Source organism: Mandrillus leucophaeus, unplaced genomic scaffold, assembly GCF_000951045.1.
Source record: "Mandrillus leucophaeus isolate KB7577 unplaced genomic scaffold, Mleu.le_1.0 Scaffold65, whole genome shotgun sequence".
Classification (NCBI taxonomy): domain Eukaryota; kingdom Metazoa; phylum Chordata; class Mammalia; order Primates; family Cercopithecidae; genus Mandrillus; species Mandrillus leucophaeus.
Genome location: NW_012107030.1, coordinates 791,062 through 808,239, shown reverse-complemented (window position 1 = coordinate 808,239; position 17,178 = coordinate 791,062). Strand labels below are relative to the sequence as shown.

At 39.7% G+C, this 17,178-nt stretch overlaps 1 protein-coding gene across 2 annotated transcripts in view; it reads right to left on the bottom strand.

Annotated features, from left to right (window-relative positions):
- ATE1 (arginyltransferase 1) overlaps positions 1–17,178 on the bottom strand; it is a 195,521-nt gene that overhangs the window by 94,385 nt on the left and 83,958 nt on the right. The window lies entirely within an intron of this gene.

Below are 17,178 nucleotides of genomic sequence, written 5' to 3'. Positions count from 1 at the left end.
AAAGATAATGCATACTCATCTGAAAGCAGCACTGTTAACATTTCAGTGCATATGCTTCCATGCATACTCACAATACATGCTGTTTTATATACATGGGCTCATAAAAACAAACTATGAGGGACAGAAGACTACACATTGGGCCTGGCACTGTGGTTCACTCCTGTAATCCCCGCACTCTGGGAGGCCGAGGCGGATGACAAGGTAAGAAGACTGAGACCATCCTGGCTAATACAGTGAAACCTCGTCTCTACTAAAAATACAAAAAAAAATTAGCCAGGGGTGCTGGTGGGTGACTGTAGTCCCAGCTACTCGGGAGGCTGAGGCAGGAGAATGGCGCAAACCCGGGAGGCGGAGCTTGCAGTGAGCTGAGATCCGGCCACTGCACTCCAGCTTGGGCGACAGCGCGAGACTCCATCTCAAATAAATAAATAAATAAATAAATAAATAAATACCACGCACAATTCACAAGGGAAAAAAAACTGTGCAACAGCATATTATGTCACCTAACAATATGATGAAAATGTCCTAATCAATGAATTTAGATATCATCATTTTAACATGTGGGGTAGAGAAGGTCTTTCTGAAGCATGCTAGAAACCATAAAGGAAAAGCATTAATAGATTGTATTACATAAAAATTGTAAATTTCTGTATAATTAAACATATACACCATTAATAATAAAAAACTGACAAAAATGGGACGTGACTGGCAAATATGTTTGATAGCACAACTATTAAGAGTTCTTCATTGTGTTTTAATCATTCTCTTAAATGAATTTCCACAAACATATAATCCTGTTTCAATTAAAGAGGTTCTCATGGTTTGGTTTTGTTTTTTCAGTTATTTGGAAGAAATCTACAAGAGCAAAAATGACTTAATTGCACAGTGCTTAAATCATGCATTTGCTGTAGAAGACTGGCTAATATAATTCTGCAGGGAGAGATCAACAGTTAAACTACTGTTTTGCCCATTTAATGGAATCAATGCTACGGAAAGCTGAGACATTTTGTCATAATACAAATAATTTAACTGAAATACGTTATTAAATTGATACATGCATGGCAGTCCCCTTACGAAGCTTCAAATAATTATCCATCTAGGAAAAATAATCAGTCCTGCACCCTGTCTCACACCATATACTAAAATCAGTTTCTTATATTGTATTAAATTATAAAAGGTAAAACTATAAAATTCCTAAAATATATAGGAAAACATTTCCACAGCCACAGAGTAAGCAAATATTTCTTGACGAAGACACAAAAGCATTACCATAAAGAATCAAATTGATAAGGTGGACATATTAAAATTATAAATTTCTGCTCATCAAAAGATACCATGAAGAGAATGAAAAGGCAAGCAATGAGTGGAAGAAGTATCTGTAAAACACTTATCCAACAAAGGATTCTTATCTAGAAAGAATTACAGATAACTCAGACAGACAACCCAATAGATAAATGGGCAAAAGACCTGAAAGACACTTTATAAATGGCCGATACACCTGACAAGGTGCTCAACATTGACAATCATCTGCAAAATGCAAATTAAAACCACAATGCAGGCCAGCCCGGTGGCTCACGCCTGTAATCCCAGCACTTTAGGAGGCCGAGGCAGGTGGATCACTTGAGGTCAGGAGTTCAAGGCCAGCCTGGCCAATATGGGGAAACCCCATCTCTACTAAAAACACAAAAATTAGCTGGGCGTGGTGGTGCACACCTGTAATCCCAGCTATTCAGGAGGCCGAGGCAGGAGAATGCTTGAACCTCGGAGGCAGAGGTTGCAGTGAGCCGAGATTGTGCCACTGCACTCCAGCCTAGGTGACAAACAAAAAACACAAGGTACCACCACTCCCTACACACCATCAGGAAGTGAAGCAAATGCAGCTGTCATACACTGCCAGTGGAATCACAAATTAGTACAACCACTTTTTTAAAAATTATGGGCAATATCAACTAAACTTGAACATACACATACCCTACGATCTGGCAATTCACACCCACATCTCTATTCATCAGGAATTGATACATATGTTCACCAAAGACACGTAATAGAATGTTCACAGCTGCACTTATATTAGCCAAAACCTCAAAACAATCCATCTACAGTAGAATGGGTGTAAAAAGTGTGGCATATTCATTAAATAGTATACCATACCCAGCAATAACAAACGACCTATTGCTAATACAACCACGTGGATAAATCTCACAAAGTTTATGTTGAGTGAAACCCATCAAAAAAAGTACATTGAATGCTCCCATTTTTGTAAAGTACAGAAACAGACACAACTAGTCTGTAGTGTTAAAAGTGAGAACAGTGGTTACCTTGGGGGTGAGACAGTAACCAAGGAGGGTAGTGATGGGCTTGTGGGGTGCTGGGCATGTTCTGTTTCTTGTTTTGGGTGGTTGCACAAGTGTGCTCACTTTGTGAAAATTCATCAAGCTGTACACGTAAGATTGGCACGCTTTTCAGTATATGTATCACACCTCAGTAAGTTTACTTAAAAAGAAACTAAAGGTAGGTAAGAGACATGAATTCACAGAAAACAAAACCTGTGCTACTGAAAGGGAACTTTTGAAATTTTTCCTAAGTCCACAGTTTTGATTTGAACCACGTTTTGCGCACAGTACGCATAACTTTCCTTCATTTTTTCAGTTTTATCCATGCAGAGTCTGCCTTTCACATGCAATGCATGCCCCAAGAAATTTTTTTAAAAATTCCACTGAGTACCTTATTTGCCAATTAATTTGCTGGGCATTACTGACAGTGACAGGTAAGACACAGTCTGCTCACAAATGGACAAGCAGCAGTGACCATGTCTAATCCTCCTTTTGCCTGGGCATCTCTCATGATGTTTTACAGAAGAGGTCCTCCATAAACACTGACTCATCATATACACCTAAAAACAACCAGAGTCCAAGGAGAACTATAGATAAAGCGCTTAAAAATGAGAAGAGGTCACAGAAGTGAAGAGATTACCTCCAGCTTTAGAACACAGGGAGTAGAGAAGGTGAAGGTGAAGTGGCGAAAACACAGAGAATGACTTCCTGGGAAAACTTGTACATGAACTTGGTCTGGAAAAGCAGCTCCTACTTCTAAACACAGGGACAAGTGAAAAACATCTCAGTGCAAGAGAACACACAGAGCTCGGAGGCAGGAAAGTTTCCGCGCACACAGATAGTGCCCTGCAGCCAGAGCATGGGCTATGCAAGAGAAGGAAGCACATTTCCTTCTGCAGTAGATCAGGATAGAGCTCAGACATCAGCATTTTCTAGAAAGCTCCACAGATGACTGATTCTTTTCCAAGGCTGGGAATCAGGCACTACATCAAGCTTTCTAGTTCACTGAAGAGAGAGATTAGTCAAAGGATCAGAAAAATTTGACACATGATTAAATGTACTTTTATTCCCCTTAAAACTTACCTTTAATTAACATGGCAAGCGTTTTAGGATACTCCAAAATTGAGAGTTTTATACACCTTATCATAAATCTGATAAGCAATGCCATTTGCAAGAATTTCAATTCTTAAGTTCAAACTCTCCTCATGTGAGTAAAATGAAAATGTGAGTTAAGGCAAACCCTGGGCAAGCTAACCATCTTGAGCTTCAATTTTCTCATCTGTAATGAGAAGCTTAGAATAGTAAAGAACTGCTTTGACTCTGGTGTGGCACAATTCCACACATGTGACAGTGTTATAACTAAGAATTTGTGATGACCATGAAAATTCTTTTACCTCCCACTACCTCTAGGGGGCATCAAAAATCCCTTACTAAATTATCCTGTGGTAATTTTTCTCACTGACTACGTCTAATTCATTGGGCATTTGACATCAAGAAAACATGCTGAATCAAAAGAATCCAGTATTTTGTCCTGTGCTGTGGGTTAACTGATGAGATCATTTGTATTCCTTTCAGCCTAGTAGTAGCAAAGTCACCTACCACATGTATCCACATGCACCACCCTGGGCTGCAAGGCTGTAGTGAAATAACATTTACTAATGTGTTTGGTCAGGAAACTTTGAAAAGCTTGGGGGTTTCAGTAGTGCATGATTTTGCAGACGCAGCTCTGTTAATTCCATTTTTTGTAGGTGCTTACTATTATAATAGTAAGGCCAAGTACCTACTTTTAGGCAAAGCCCTGCAGAATTCCAATTCTCACAATCGAGCTGAGACATTCACGTAGGCATGATTAATCACAAATGGATTTAGCCTTTTGTTTCTTTTCTGACATTTCAGAACTCTTTCTGATGTTTCAATGATTTGATGTCTGGCCACGTCATGATACCAAACAGACCGCCTGAAATCACTTTGTCTACTTCGGACTGCATACATGTCTGGATAAAAAATTCAGTCAAAATACCTTCTTCAGATCACAGAATGGCCTTACACAGCACTCTGAGAGATAACATGGGGGGAAAATTTTTAATTATGTCTAAAAACATTTCTATATACTTTAATTTTCATTTTCTTTCTTTTTTTTTTTTTTGAGATGGAGTCTCGCTCTGTTGCCCAGGCTGGAGTGCAGTGGCACCATCTAGGTTCATTGCAAGCTCTGCCTCCCAGGTTCACCCCATTCTCCTGCCTCAGTCTCCTAAGTAGCTGGGACTACAGGCGCCTGCCACCACACCCAGCTAATTTCTTTTTGTATTTTTAGTAGAGACGGGGTTTCACCGTGTTAGCCAGGATGGTCTCGATCTCCTGACCTGTGATCCGCCCGCCTCGGCCTCCCAAAGTGCTGGGATTACAGGCATGAACCACTGTGCCCGGCCTAATTTTCATTTTCAAATGTAATCATTTTGAAATGAGAAAGGGTTAAAAAGAGAGAACTAAGGTTTACATGCAAATAATAAATATTTGAAAAGCATAGGAAACACAGCATGTTTAAAGTAAAAAAAAAGTGAATAGCTATTTTCAAGCATAAACCAAAAAGGAGACAAGGTAAAGAAAAAAAAGGAACAAAGCCTATATATAAAATTTGGAGATGTGAAATACAGTAATTTTAAGAATGGATTAATTTTAAAAGAAATTATAATTTCCACCAAGCACCTTCCACTTTAATATAATTTAAATATTAAGTTATATAATAATTATTAAATAATATAATTTCCACGAATTCCCAAGATGGAATTATGGGAAATAAAGTGAGGTTAATATGATGAATATCATTAGGCACACAATTAAAATCTGAATGAAGGTTGAAAGGACTCATTTTTAATGAAGATTTCTTTCCAACAATACAGGTTACAAATATGACATACAGACAGAAATGTCTAAACCAACAGCTCAGTTAAAAATGTATTTCATATCTCAGTTTAAAGAAAATACTGGCTTAGGCAGAAATTTAAAAAAATTTTTCAGACATTCACCCTCTGCAGTACTCTGTGCTCAAGGAAGCAGTTTCTTCCATTACCAACCACACTTGCCTTAAGTCTAACTCCTTGCCAGTCATTAGCTCACATACAAGTAAGAGGCACAACTCTGACAAATAAAACATGTGAAGTCTGCTAGAAGGCTTCTCAGTAAGGGCTTCCTCAATCTTAGGAACAGACACAAACCACCTCACACCCATTACAATAGCTAGCATTAAAAGGAAAAACAAACCGAAGCCCAGAAAATAACAAGTGCTGGTGAGGATGTGGAGAAACTGGAACCCTTGTGCATAGCTGGCAGGAATGTGAAATGGTATGGCCTTGTGGAATACAGGGTGGCAGTTCCTCAAAAAATTAAAAATAGAATTACCGTTGATTCAGCAATTCCACTTATGGGTATACACAAAGAAGGGAAAGTGAGTCTCAAAAAGATATTTGTACCCTGTGTCCATAGCAGCATTATTCATAACAGTCCAGGGATTAGGGCAGCCCAGATGCCAATGGATAAATGAATAAACTAAATGTGGTATATACATACAATGAAATCTTATTCAGCCTTAAAGAGGACAGAAATTGACACATGTGACAACATGAATGAACCCTGAGGGTATTATGCTAAGTAAATTAAGATAGTTACAGAAAGACAAATGCTATGATTCCACTTATATGAGGTACCTAAAGTAGTCAAATTCTTAGGGGTGGGGAAGGGGAGCTACTGTCTGTTAGGTACAGAGTACTGACTGTGTAAGATGAAGAAATGACATGGAAAGTGGTGATTGTGCACAGCAGCGTGAATGTACTTAATACCACCGAACTGAGCACTTTTTGGCCAGGTGTGGTGGCTCATGCCTGTAATCCTAGCACTTTGGGAGGCCGAGGAGGGTGGATCACTTGAGGTCGGGAGTTCGAAACCAGCCTGACCAACACGGAGAAACGCCATCTCGACTAAAAATACAAAATTAGCCAGGCGTGGTGGCGCATGCTTATAATCCCAGCTACTCGGGAGGCTGAGGCAGGAGAATCGCTTGAACCTGGGAGGCGGAGGTTGCGGTGAGCCAAAATCACACCATTGCACTCCAGCTTGGGCAACAACCACGAAACTCCATCTCAAAAAAAAAAAGGGGGGATTTAAGAGGGTAAACATTATGGGTATTTTACCACAACCAATAATTTTTTTTTTTTTTTTTTTTTTTGAGACAGCATCTCACTCTGTTGCCGGGCTGGATTGCAGTGGCGCAATCTCGGCTCACTGCAACCTCTGCCTCCCGGGTTCAAGCGATTCTCCTGCCTCAGCCTCCCAAGTAGCTGGAATTACAGGCATGCATCACCACACCCAGCTAATTTTTGTATTTTTAGTAGAGACAGGGTTTCACCATGTTGGCCAGGATGGTCTCAACTCTTGACCTCGTGATCCACCCTCCTCGGCCTCCCAAAGTGCTGGGATTACAGGTGTGAGACACCACACCAGACAACGAAAATTTTTTTCCAACTTTTATTTTAGAATCAGAGGGTACATATGAAGGTTTGTTACAAAGGTATATTATGTGATGTTGAAGTGTGGCGTACAAATCAACCCGTCACCCAGGTAGTGAGCATAACACCCAACAGGTAGTTTTTCAGCCCTTGCCACCTTCCCTCTCTCCCCACTCTAGTAGTTCCCAGTGTCTATTGTTCCTGTCTTTATAGTTCATGTGTATCTAATGTTTAGCTCCCGTTTATAAGTGAGAACATGTGGTATCTGGTTTTCTATGTTAGCTCACTTAGGAGAATGGCCTCCAGCTGCATCCTTGTTGCTGCAAAGTACATAATTTCGTTCCTTTTGTGACTGTGTGGTATTCCATAGTATATCTGTACCACATTTTCTTTACTGTTCATGGGCAATAATTTTTTTTTCTTTTTTGAGATGGAGTCCCTCTCTCTGTCACCAGGCTGGAGTGCAGTGGCATGATCCCGGCTCACTGCAGCCTCTGCCTCCTGGGTTCAAGCAATTCTCCTGCCTTGGCCTCCTGAGCAGCTGGGACTACAGGTGTGTGCCACCACGGCCAGCTAATTTTTGTATTTTTTGTAGAGACAGGGTTTCAACATGTTTGCCAGGATGGTCTCAATCTCTTGACCTCATGATCCATCCGCCTCAGCCTCCCAAAGTGCTGGGATTACAGGCATGAGCCACCACGCCCAGCAATTTTTTTTAAAAAGAGGAGACACAGGACAGAAAACTCTTTTCTGATTCTAGTCACTGCTGATGGCCTGTAATTACTGAATGGACAGCCACCACCTTGGAACTGTAAGAGGAGCTGACCAAGAGGACCAGCACCACCGAGGACAGCAGCCAGAGAAGCACACTACCCCTCCCGCTTCAGAAGGATGAGCTTCTCCCAGGAGAAACTCTTCTCGGTTGAAAATGCAATTTCCACTAATTTCAACCAGTGCCTGAGTACCCAGACTGATACTAAGCTACACTAAAACAGTACCAAGTCCAATCAAAATGGCCACAATTATTACAATAGCTCATGTGAGCAATGACAGCATAACATATGAAGACAATTTCCTTTCATGAATGACTCTATTTACCACCTCTCTTTCCATTATTTTGTGACTATCTTGTGCCTTACATGTAAGATTATGGTCACAGACAAAAAATATCTGACTATGTAATGTAATGTAATGACTACATAATATATGCAATGTAGATCAGTTTTTATTCAAAACCCATACACAATGAACAGTAAAACCAAAAAATTCAACAAAAGCATTTTAGAGAATATGATGCACAAGAATATAACTGCTACTTATTAGCAAACTTCCTTAGGGAGGAGAATTTACTGTAATGCATCCTGTCTATATACTATGATGAGACCACATACTGGTTTTCCTCCTGTAGTGCTCACCATTAGCAAGGCAAGCAAAATCAAAATTTGTCAGCATGTTAAGATACTTCGTAGGCTCATGTCAGGATATTCAATAAAATGTCTTACAAAGACTAATTCTCATAAGCCCAATGAGCACATCTCTAGGTATGACTGCATATGGAAATTAAGTGACTTTGCCAAAACTCTTACATTAGGCCATCAGAAACTTCTCAAGTCCGTTCGGCTCAATTCAAGACACGTGTCTGCACAGCGAAACAGAGAATGAAGACGTCACTTCCACACCAACACCATGTGTTTCGGTCATCCACTGCTGAGCAGCAAGCCACCCAAAAACTTAGCGGCCTTAAACAATAACTTATTATTCCTCATGATTCTGTGAGTTAGCTGGAACTCAGCTAGGTGGGTTTTCTTCTGGTCTCTCTCGAGCTCAGTCATGCAGGTGCATTCAGCTTGAGTGGAGCTGAAACATCCAAGATGGTTTCAGGCCTCTCCCTTCAGCAGGGGACTATGATGGCTAGCTCCAAAGACAGAGAAAGTGAAAGCTGCCAGACAAGGCCTGAGCCCAGAAGTCCCAGGCAGTTCCTTCCAGGCTACCCATCAGTCAGTGCAAGTCGCCAGGTGAGTCCAATCTAGGATTAGGAAAACAGCCTGGACTGCTTATAAGTGGAGCAGGCTGCACGGATAGGGATGAGAAGCCCTGATGCTGGACAGTTTTGAAAAGCGTCTACCAAAACATGGGGCTCACTACACACAAAGACAGACACATCATTTCAGCACGCCATTGTGATAGCTCATTACTCAATACAAAAGATCAGGTAAATGAGCTCTTGTGTGTTATTTCAGACCTGCTGTTCAATACTCCAATTTGCTTTACATCATACAATAAATATATGGTGAAGACTGTAACGTATATGTACAAATCTATGTAAGAAAATCCAAATGAAACAATCTAGTTTCAGTTGTCACATATTATCATTTTATGCACTACATTGTAATTATCTATGTCCTCCTAAGTTGTAACCTTCACTAGGGCAGAGCCCTTATCTACACTGCTTACAAATGTATTCCCAGTGTCTAGCATGTACTAGGTACCTAACAGGCTGCTCCTTCTTGGTTGTTAAAATATTGCTCCTGGCCGGGCACGGTGGCTTACACCTGTAATCCCAGCACTTTGGGAGGCTGAGGCGGGCGGATTGCAAGGTCAGGAGATTGAGACCATCCTGGCCAACATAGTGAAACCCCATCTTTACTAAAAATACAAAAATTAGCTGGGCGTGGTGGTGTGCGCCTGTAGTCCCAGCTACTCAGGAGGCTGAGGCAGAAGAACTGCTTGAACCCAGGAGGCAGAGGTTGCAGTGAGCCGAGATCGTGCCACTGCACTCCAGCCTGGCAACAGAGCGAGACTTCATCTCAAAAAAAAAAAAAAAAAAAGAGAGAAAAAGAAAAGGAAAAAAAAAAATCGTTCCTGGCCAGGCTGAGGCGGGTGGATCACCAGGTCAGGAGTTTAAGACCAGCCTGGCCAAGATGGTGAAACCCCGTCTCTACTAAAAATACAAAAAATTAGCCAGGTGTGGTGGTACGTGCCTGTAATCCCAGCTACTCCGGAGGCTGAGGCAGAGAATTGCTTAAACCTGGAAGGGCTGAGGTGGCAGTGAGCCGAGATCACACCACTGCACTCCAGCCTGGGCCACAGAGCAAGACTCCATCTCAAAAAAAAAGAAAAAAAGAAAAAAGAAAAGAAAAAAAGAAAAAAATCGCTCCTGTTTAAGAAATAAATTCCTTTTTTTCTTTAATACCAGATAGAAAACATGTTTGTAGATTTTTCCATGTATATTTTACAATGTGGCAAAAATATGCCATTACTAGTGCTTTACATACTTACAGACTAAGAAAAAAAGACAATTTTAACTATTTTTGTAGCCATATGCTCAATTTACCCCCATTCAATCACAAAAATGAGAGATTTTACAATAGTGTGCAATTCATTTTCTGTGAGTTATTTCTTGCTGGTCTCTAGCTCTAGACCTTCAATTTGCAATAAGGAATATTCTTGCTTGGACCAACACCTACCTTACAATTTTGAACAGCACATTTTCTGACTGAAAAGATCAATTTTAATAAGCAGATGTGCTATTCCTTTGTAACTGAGGGTTCTCGTGTGCTCAAAGTATAACATGGCATCTGCTATGGTTTGACCTGGTTTACCCCTGACAAAGCTCATGTCGGAATCTGATTCCTGGTGTGGCAGTGTTGGGAGATGGGGCCTAGTGGGAAGTGTTTGGATCATGGGAGAACTGCCCTCGGGAATAGATTAAAGCTGTCTAGTGAGAGTGATAGGTTCTCACTCTCATGGGAATGGATGTGTTCCTGAAAGCAGGTTACCATAAATAAACCCAGGCTCTCCTGCATGTCTCTGTGCTCCAGTCCCGCTTCTGTTTCTCCACCCCACTGTGACACAGCACAGGGCCCTCACCAGAAGCTAGGCAGATGCAAGTGCCATGCCCTTGGACTTTTCCGTCACCAAAATCACGAGCTAAGTAAAACTCTTTTCTTTATAAATTCTCAAACCTCAGGTATCCTGTTATATAAACACAAAAAGAACAAAGACAATATCCTTAACTGAAATGAAAATAACTTTAATCCCTCAGTTACCTAAAATTATTCATTTTCAATCATAAGGCAACAGAAACTATTTTCTTAAAATATAAAGTATTAAAATCAACGTATTGTTGAGGACCCAAAAGATTTCCCAAAATATGATGCCAGGAAAATGCTGACCTTATGAAGTTAATTTAATATTCAAAAATTCTATCATTATCTCACAAATACTTACAAAATCACTAAGTTTACTTCAGATTTTTGGAATTCTCCCTCCCAAGAAGAAATAATATGAACCTAATATATTGGAAAAAATTTAAATTTTTGTTTAAATGGGAACATTGAGTCCCAGATTGTCTTTCTCTACTTTGGACTGTAACTCAGTTTCCTAAGTTTTGATCATGTTTCCAAATTCTAAACACATTAATTTTGGGGACTTGGGAATGAAACACTATAATTCCTGAAATCACAAGTTATTCTTAATACTTCCAACATTCTTCAGACTCCTTACTCATTATAATGGATATCTTAAAAATTACTTAATAAGAAATATTAAGGTTAGTAGTCTTACAAATATCTTTAGCCTATAGTGAATACTAAAAAAGTGGAAAGCTCCAGTGAACATTGTTAGATACTATTTCGAATAATCTAACATTTGGATTTCTTGGCAAATAAGCAGCACTACACACATAAATTTATAAACTTATTTTGCTTCCAAAAATTGTTATTTCTTGGAACACTAACTCATGCATTTTGTATATAAACTTATTAATATTTGTATTTACAGTTATTCACATCATTATCAGCAAACTGACAACACACACACACATTCCATAACACAGCTACAAGCAAGACTGACTGATCAGACAATGACTGCTCCCTCCTCTGCATTCCTGTCCTGCTTCCTGCGAATGTCAACTTTAACTGTCAGCTCCGCAAGTCAGGGTTTCCTCCTGTCCTTTCTTTTGACTTGACATCCATTGGATTCCTTCAACCTAGTAACATTTCTATGCTGACTGTTCAGTTTTAATTCTTGAAGGAGAATTCTATCACTTTCTCTCAATTTCCTGATTTGTCAATTGATTTTTGTCAAGACTCAAGATTGTAAAAAAACATAAATTTACCAAAAGATGGCAGAAAGAAATTCCCACATGGCAACATTAGTTTTCATGTCAGCATTACTTTATTTAAAAAAAAGACCAATGTGCTTTTGAAGTAATTTCTACCAACCCAGACCAGCTACTAACTCCAGTAAATGTATATAATCAGTCATCTTTTATAATGATACTTGTTGCTCTAAAGATCTTCTACAGACACAGTAACTTGCTATTTTAAAAACAGGAATGAAGTGGCAATAATCTATAGTGACCATAAATTATTCTGAATTGCCCAGCTTTATCCCTAAGTAAACAGAAATTACAGTCTTAGCTTCTGATGCAGTATTTGGAAGAGGGACTAAAGGAGTGACATGATATTCTGCCACACACCGACTAGTCCTCCTCAAATTCAGTAGCTCAGTTTGTGGGATAAGCAGGAATATTACAATGGTGTTAGCATAGAAAGGATACTCTTTTCTGATCTACATGGCCTAGAACTGAGTATTAGATTGCCATCAATTACAACATACAGGTTGGAGTCCCAGCACAAATGTACCAATTTCTCCTCACTCCAATGGAGCAAACTAACCATTTTATTCAGAATAAATACCTGAGCTCGAAGAGACTTATTTTGTCCTAAACAGATAAAGCCAAAGCTGACAGACATCCTATGGCACAATATAAGACTTGTTACTTAAAGGTTCTCTACACTGTAGCACTATCCCCTAACAGAGCTCAGTGTCTGATATGGGTATGCTCTGTGACCCCACCCAGATCTCATCGTGAATTCTACTCCCATAATTTGCATGTGCTATGGGAGGGACCTATTGGGAGATCATTTGAATCATGGGGGTGGCTCCCCCCATAACGTTCTCGTGGTAGTGAATAAGTCTCATGAGATCTGATGGTTTTATTAGGTGTTTCTGCTTCTGCATCTTCCTCATTTTCTCTTGCCACCCCACATAAGAAGTGCCTTTTACCTCCCACTATGATTCTGAGGCCTCTCCAGCCAAGTGGAGCTGTAAATCCAATTAAACCTGTTTTTCTTCCCAGTCTTGGGTATGTCTTTATCAACAGCATGAAAACAAACTAATACTACGCCACTGGCCTCTAAGCAAAAGACAAGTGTCCGCAATTCTGGGAACTTTCAGAGAGAGGCAGTATTGGTATTCAGTAATATATGCCTCTCCCTTTCCCCAGCATCTAAACTAATCTAAGGAGTCTGATTAATAACAGGAACAGGCATTTAGAAATCTGGATGTCAATTATCAGTATACAAACAGAGAGAGCTGTGACAGGTCCCAAAAGAAGCTCAGGTAATGATTTTATGAATGCTACCCAACTAGGTAGAGTCTACACTCAAATGCAGATAACAACCTGTCTCATTTCTACATCATTCCCATTTACAGTTGCAAAAACTGAGACCAGATGTAGTTAAGCAACTTCTCCAAACTGTTACACATTCCTGTGTCACCACCTCCCTTTACTATCAGACTATTTATCAATACTCAAAGACAATCAGTCACAATACCTATCACATTCTGTTAGAACTGTGAATCTGTTACTAAGTTATAACCTATTCATGCGCAACACATTTTTGTTAAAAAAAAATGAAAAGGTATTTCTCACTAGCTTACACACTTCTCAGCTCTCTGCATTAGTATTTTCATTCATTAGTTCAACAAATGTATATTAAGCATTAAATATCTACTATGTAGCAGGCACACTGCTCGCAACCTGGGACACAAGAAGTTAATGTCAATTAGACTCTCATGGAATGTATGCACAGGAGATGGACTAGTTCTGGGAGGAAATGTAAACTGCTATGGGGTAGATGGGTGAATGATGAAATCTAGTCTTAAGAGTCCAGTAGCGATTACTGGAGTTGAAAAATGATAGATGGGGAATTTGCAAGCTTGGGGGAGGGGCAAAGGGAAGGGTAAAAAACGAGAGTACAGTACGGATAAAGGTCTCAAGCAGGGTGAAAAAAGTGGGAATTCTATGGTTGGTCAGTGTTCTATGTTCTAGGCCACAGATGACAGGGCAAAGAAATGAGCTTCTTCAATAGGAGTAATTCCGAATTCAATAAACAGAAAACAGTAAACTTTAAAATGGGGAATAACTGTCTTTCTAGTTCCTCATGAGGCTCTCAGCTGTGAAAAAATAATCTGGTACAGTGATTCTCTAGTCTGACTTCATATCAGAATCTTCTGAGCATTAAACAAGTCTGATGCCCATGGTTGATCCCAGAACAAATTACTTAAAATCTCTGAATATATGGCCTAAGCACAGGTCTTATGAAAATGTTCTCCAGGTCCTCAACTCCAGTCAAAACTGACGACTGCAGCAACTAAAAGGCTAGGCAGTGCTACACTAGCTGTTTCCTCAGTGCCTTTCTGCAATGACCCTAAAACTTCCCATTGGCTGACTCTGTGACATTCAAATCTTAGCCTAAACATTAGTCCTCAGAGAGGACCCTAAGTAGCCACACTCAGTTAATTAATGTCTACACAGCACTCATCCCTGACATCTGTCTTCCTGATTACTGTTAGCTTCTCCACTAGAATGGAAGTTCCAAGAGACCAGGGATCTTGCCTGTATTGTTCACGGCTGTTATTTCCAGTAGGATCTGAATAAGTATTTCCTGGATGAAGGAAGAAAGCAAACCAGAAGGCAAGCAGGCATGGGGGTACCTCTCATATAAATGGATTTAAACAAATAATATTTTGAAGCTATAATTCTTATGGATTTTGACTGGATATAATTAAGGTAGACTGAAAAGCACATACGGCATTTTTTAAATCTTTTTTTTTTTTTTTTTTTTTTTTGAGACGGAGTCTCGCTCTGTCGCCCAGGCTGGAGTGCAGTGGCCGGATCTCAGCTCACAGCAAGCTCCGCCTCCCGGGTTCACGCCATTCTCCTGCCTCAGCCTCCCGAGTAACTGGGACTACAGGCGCCCGCCACCTCGCCCGGCTAGTTTTTTGTATTTTTTAGTAGAGACGGGGTTTCACTGTGTTAGCCAGGATGGTCTCGGTCTCCTGACCTCGTGATACACCCGTCTCGGCCTCCCAAAGTGCTGGGATTACAGGCTTGAGCCACCGCGCCCGGCCTTAAATCTTTAACTTAAAACTATACACAGGCTGGCCTGAATTTCCAAGCAGAGCTCTACCTAGGAAGGAGACTAAAGAATCTAAAATATTTAGTCTGAACTAGAGTCAACAAAGCTGTGAGCAAAACGTCTTCATGAAGAGGAAAAGGATGATGAAACTATATTCAGCATTTCCACAAACAAAAAGAAAAAAGAAAAAAAAGACCTAGGTTAAAATATAGGGCCAATTAGAATTTAGCTTAGGCATAATTAAAAACTTTCAAGAGAAATGCTGTGAGACTAGAACGGTCATCAAAGACGAGATATAAAAGTGAAATCTGTGCCAGTCCCTAAGTCTAGTATGAAAATACTTCATTTGAATGGGTCATGTACTACGTAAAGGAAGATTAATATAAGGACAGCCAGAGTTTTCTTTCAGTCTTATAAATGCATTAAAATATCTTGAGTACTAGAGTTTTCTGCTCTGAACTAATTTAGATCTAGTACCAGATGAAAATGAGCCAGAAGGATAAAACACTAGTAAAAACATAAGCAAATCATTATTTTTAGGCAAAACGGAAATATGCTCATACTTTTCCTTCTGTACAGAACATATGTTAAGGCCCATCAAGTGAATTAGTAATTCAGGCATAAAAGAAGTTTTTGAGGATAACCAAATTCAGGGGTTATCTCCCTACAATGTACACTTAAATATAAGCTCAAAAGAAAACCTCCAAATGCCAGGACACCTTGATCAGCTTACCTGGACTGCCAATGTAAAACCAGCAAGGCCCTGCATTTTCACCTGTCTCTCAAAGCCAGTCCTACTTTCAGAATCCATAATTTCTGATAATGGAACCATCTCCCCACTCAGTACTTAATCTCAAAGATTTAGAATGATAATCATCTCCAAATTTAGTTAATCACCAAGTCCTGTGAATTATTCCTTTGTAAGAAAGAAAAAAGGTAGGTGGGGGGAGGGAATATTTATTGATTTAAAGAGATTTAAAAGACACATCACAAATATAATATATGAACCTTACTCAGTCCTAAGTCAAACAAATTGACTGTAAAAAAGATTATGAGACAATAAAGTAAACAGGAAATATGAATACTGATCAGGTGATATTTGGAAACGCTGTTAATACTTTCTAGGTATATGATGAGATCATGATTACATTTTCAAAATGCCCTTATCTTTTAGAAATACAGACTACAATATTGGCAGATTGATACTTTTGATTTGCTCCAAAATAATTCAAGAGAGGGTGGAGGTGGGAATGGAGTGAAGGAACAGATGAAACAAATGCATGAAAATTACTAAAGCTGGGTAATGGGTACACAGGGGTTCAATTATGCTTTTTTATTTAATTTGGCTTGTTTTAAAACCCCCATTAAGTCATATTTCTATGTGTGGACATATGTACATTTTCTGATTTACGCTGCTCTGCTCTGCAACTGTTGATGACTCCCAGGTGCCTAAGTACCTTAGCCCGGCCTTCAGGGTCCTGCACAGTCCTTCAGTTACCCTTTCCTCTACAAATACATCATCAGCACTTGCCCTTCTGAATCCTTTCTTTTACTGCTTCTTCTCCTTGAAATGTGCTTCTCCATCCTACCTACTCTTTTCTTGAGCTACTCCTTCCTTTCCTCTTCCACATCTTGTGTAGTAAAAAACCATGTCCTCCTAGGCCACTGACCAGACCACTGTATGCCCTGGTTTTAAGTAAAATGCCCCTAATCTTCCCCTAGCTCACAAGTTTTAAGTAGAAGATCCATGCATCTTCAGAGCTGAAAGCCTCACTCTAAGTAAAGCAGACGTGTTTAGTTACTGCAGTCACGGTGGGTCTGCTCCTCTGCATTGGTCTTCACTCTGCAGTTTTTACAGTGGGCCACTCATATTTTGGAGACATCAAAGAGTTTCATTAACGAGAGTCATAAAACGTTTTTTAAAAGGGAAATTCTGAAATATACTTAAATCTCACAATAATGCGATGGATTACAAGAGCAGGAGAGGCTGTGGTTCTCATTACAGAAAGCTTAATTTCTGAGGCAGCAAAGAGATTTCCTTATTAACCCATTCGTCCTTCCTTCAAAGCTTCAAATCCAGTGCCCTGAGATAAAAATTTTATTAGAGATTCATTTTTCTATAATAAAAACACA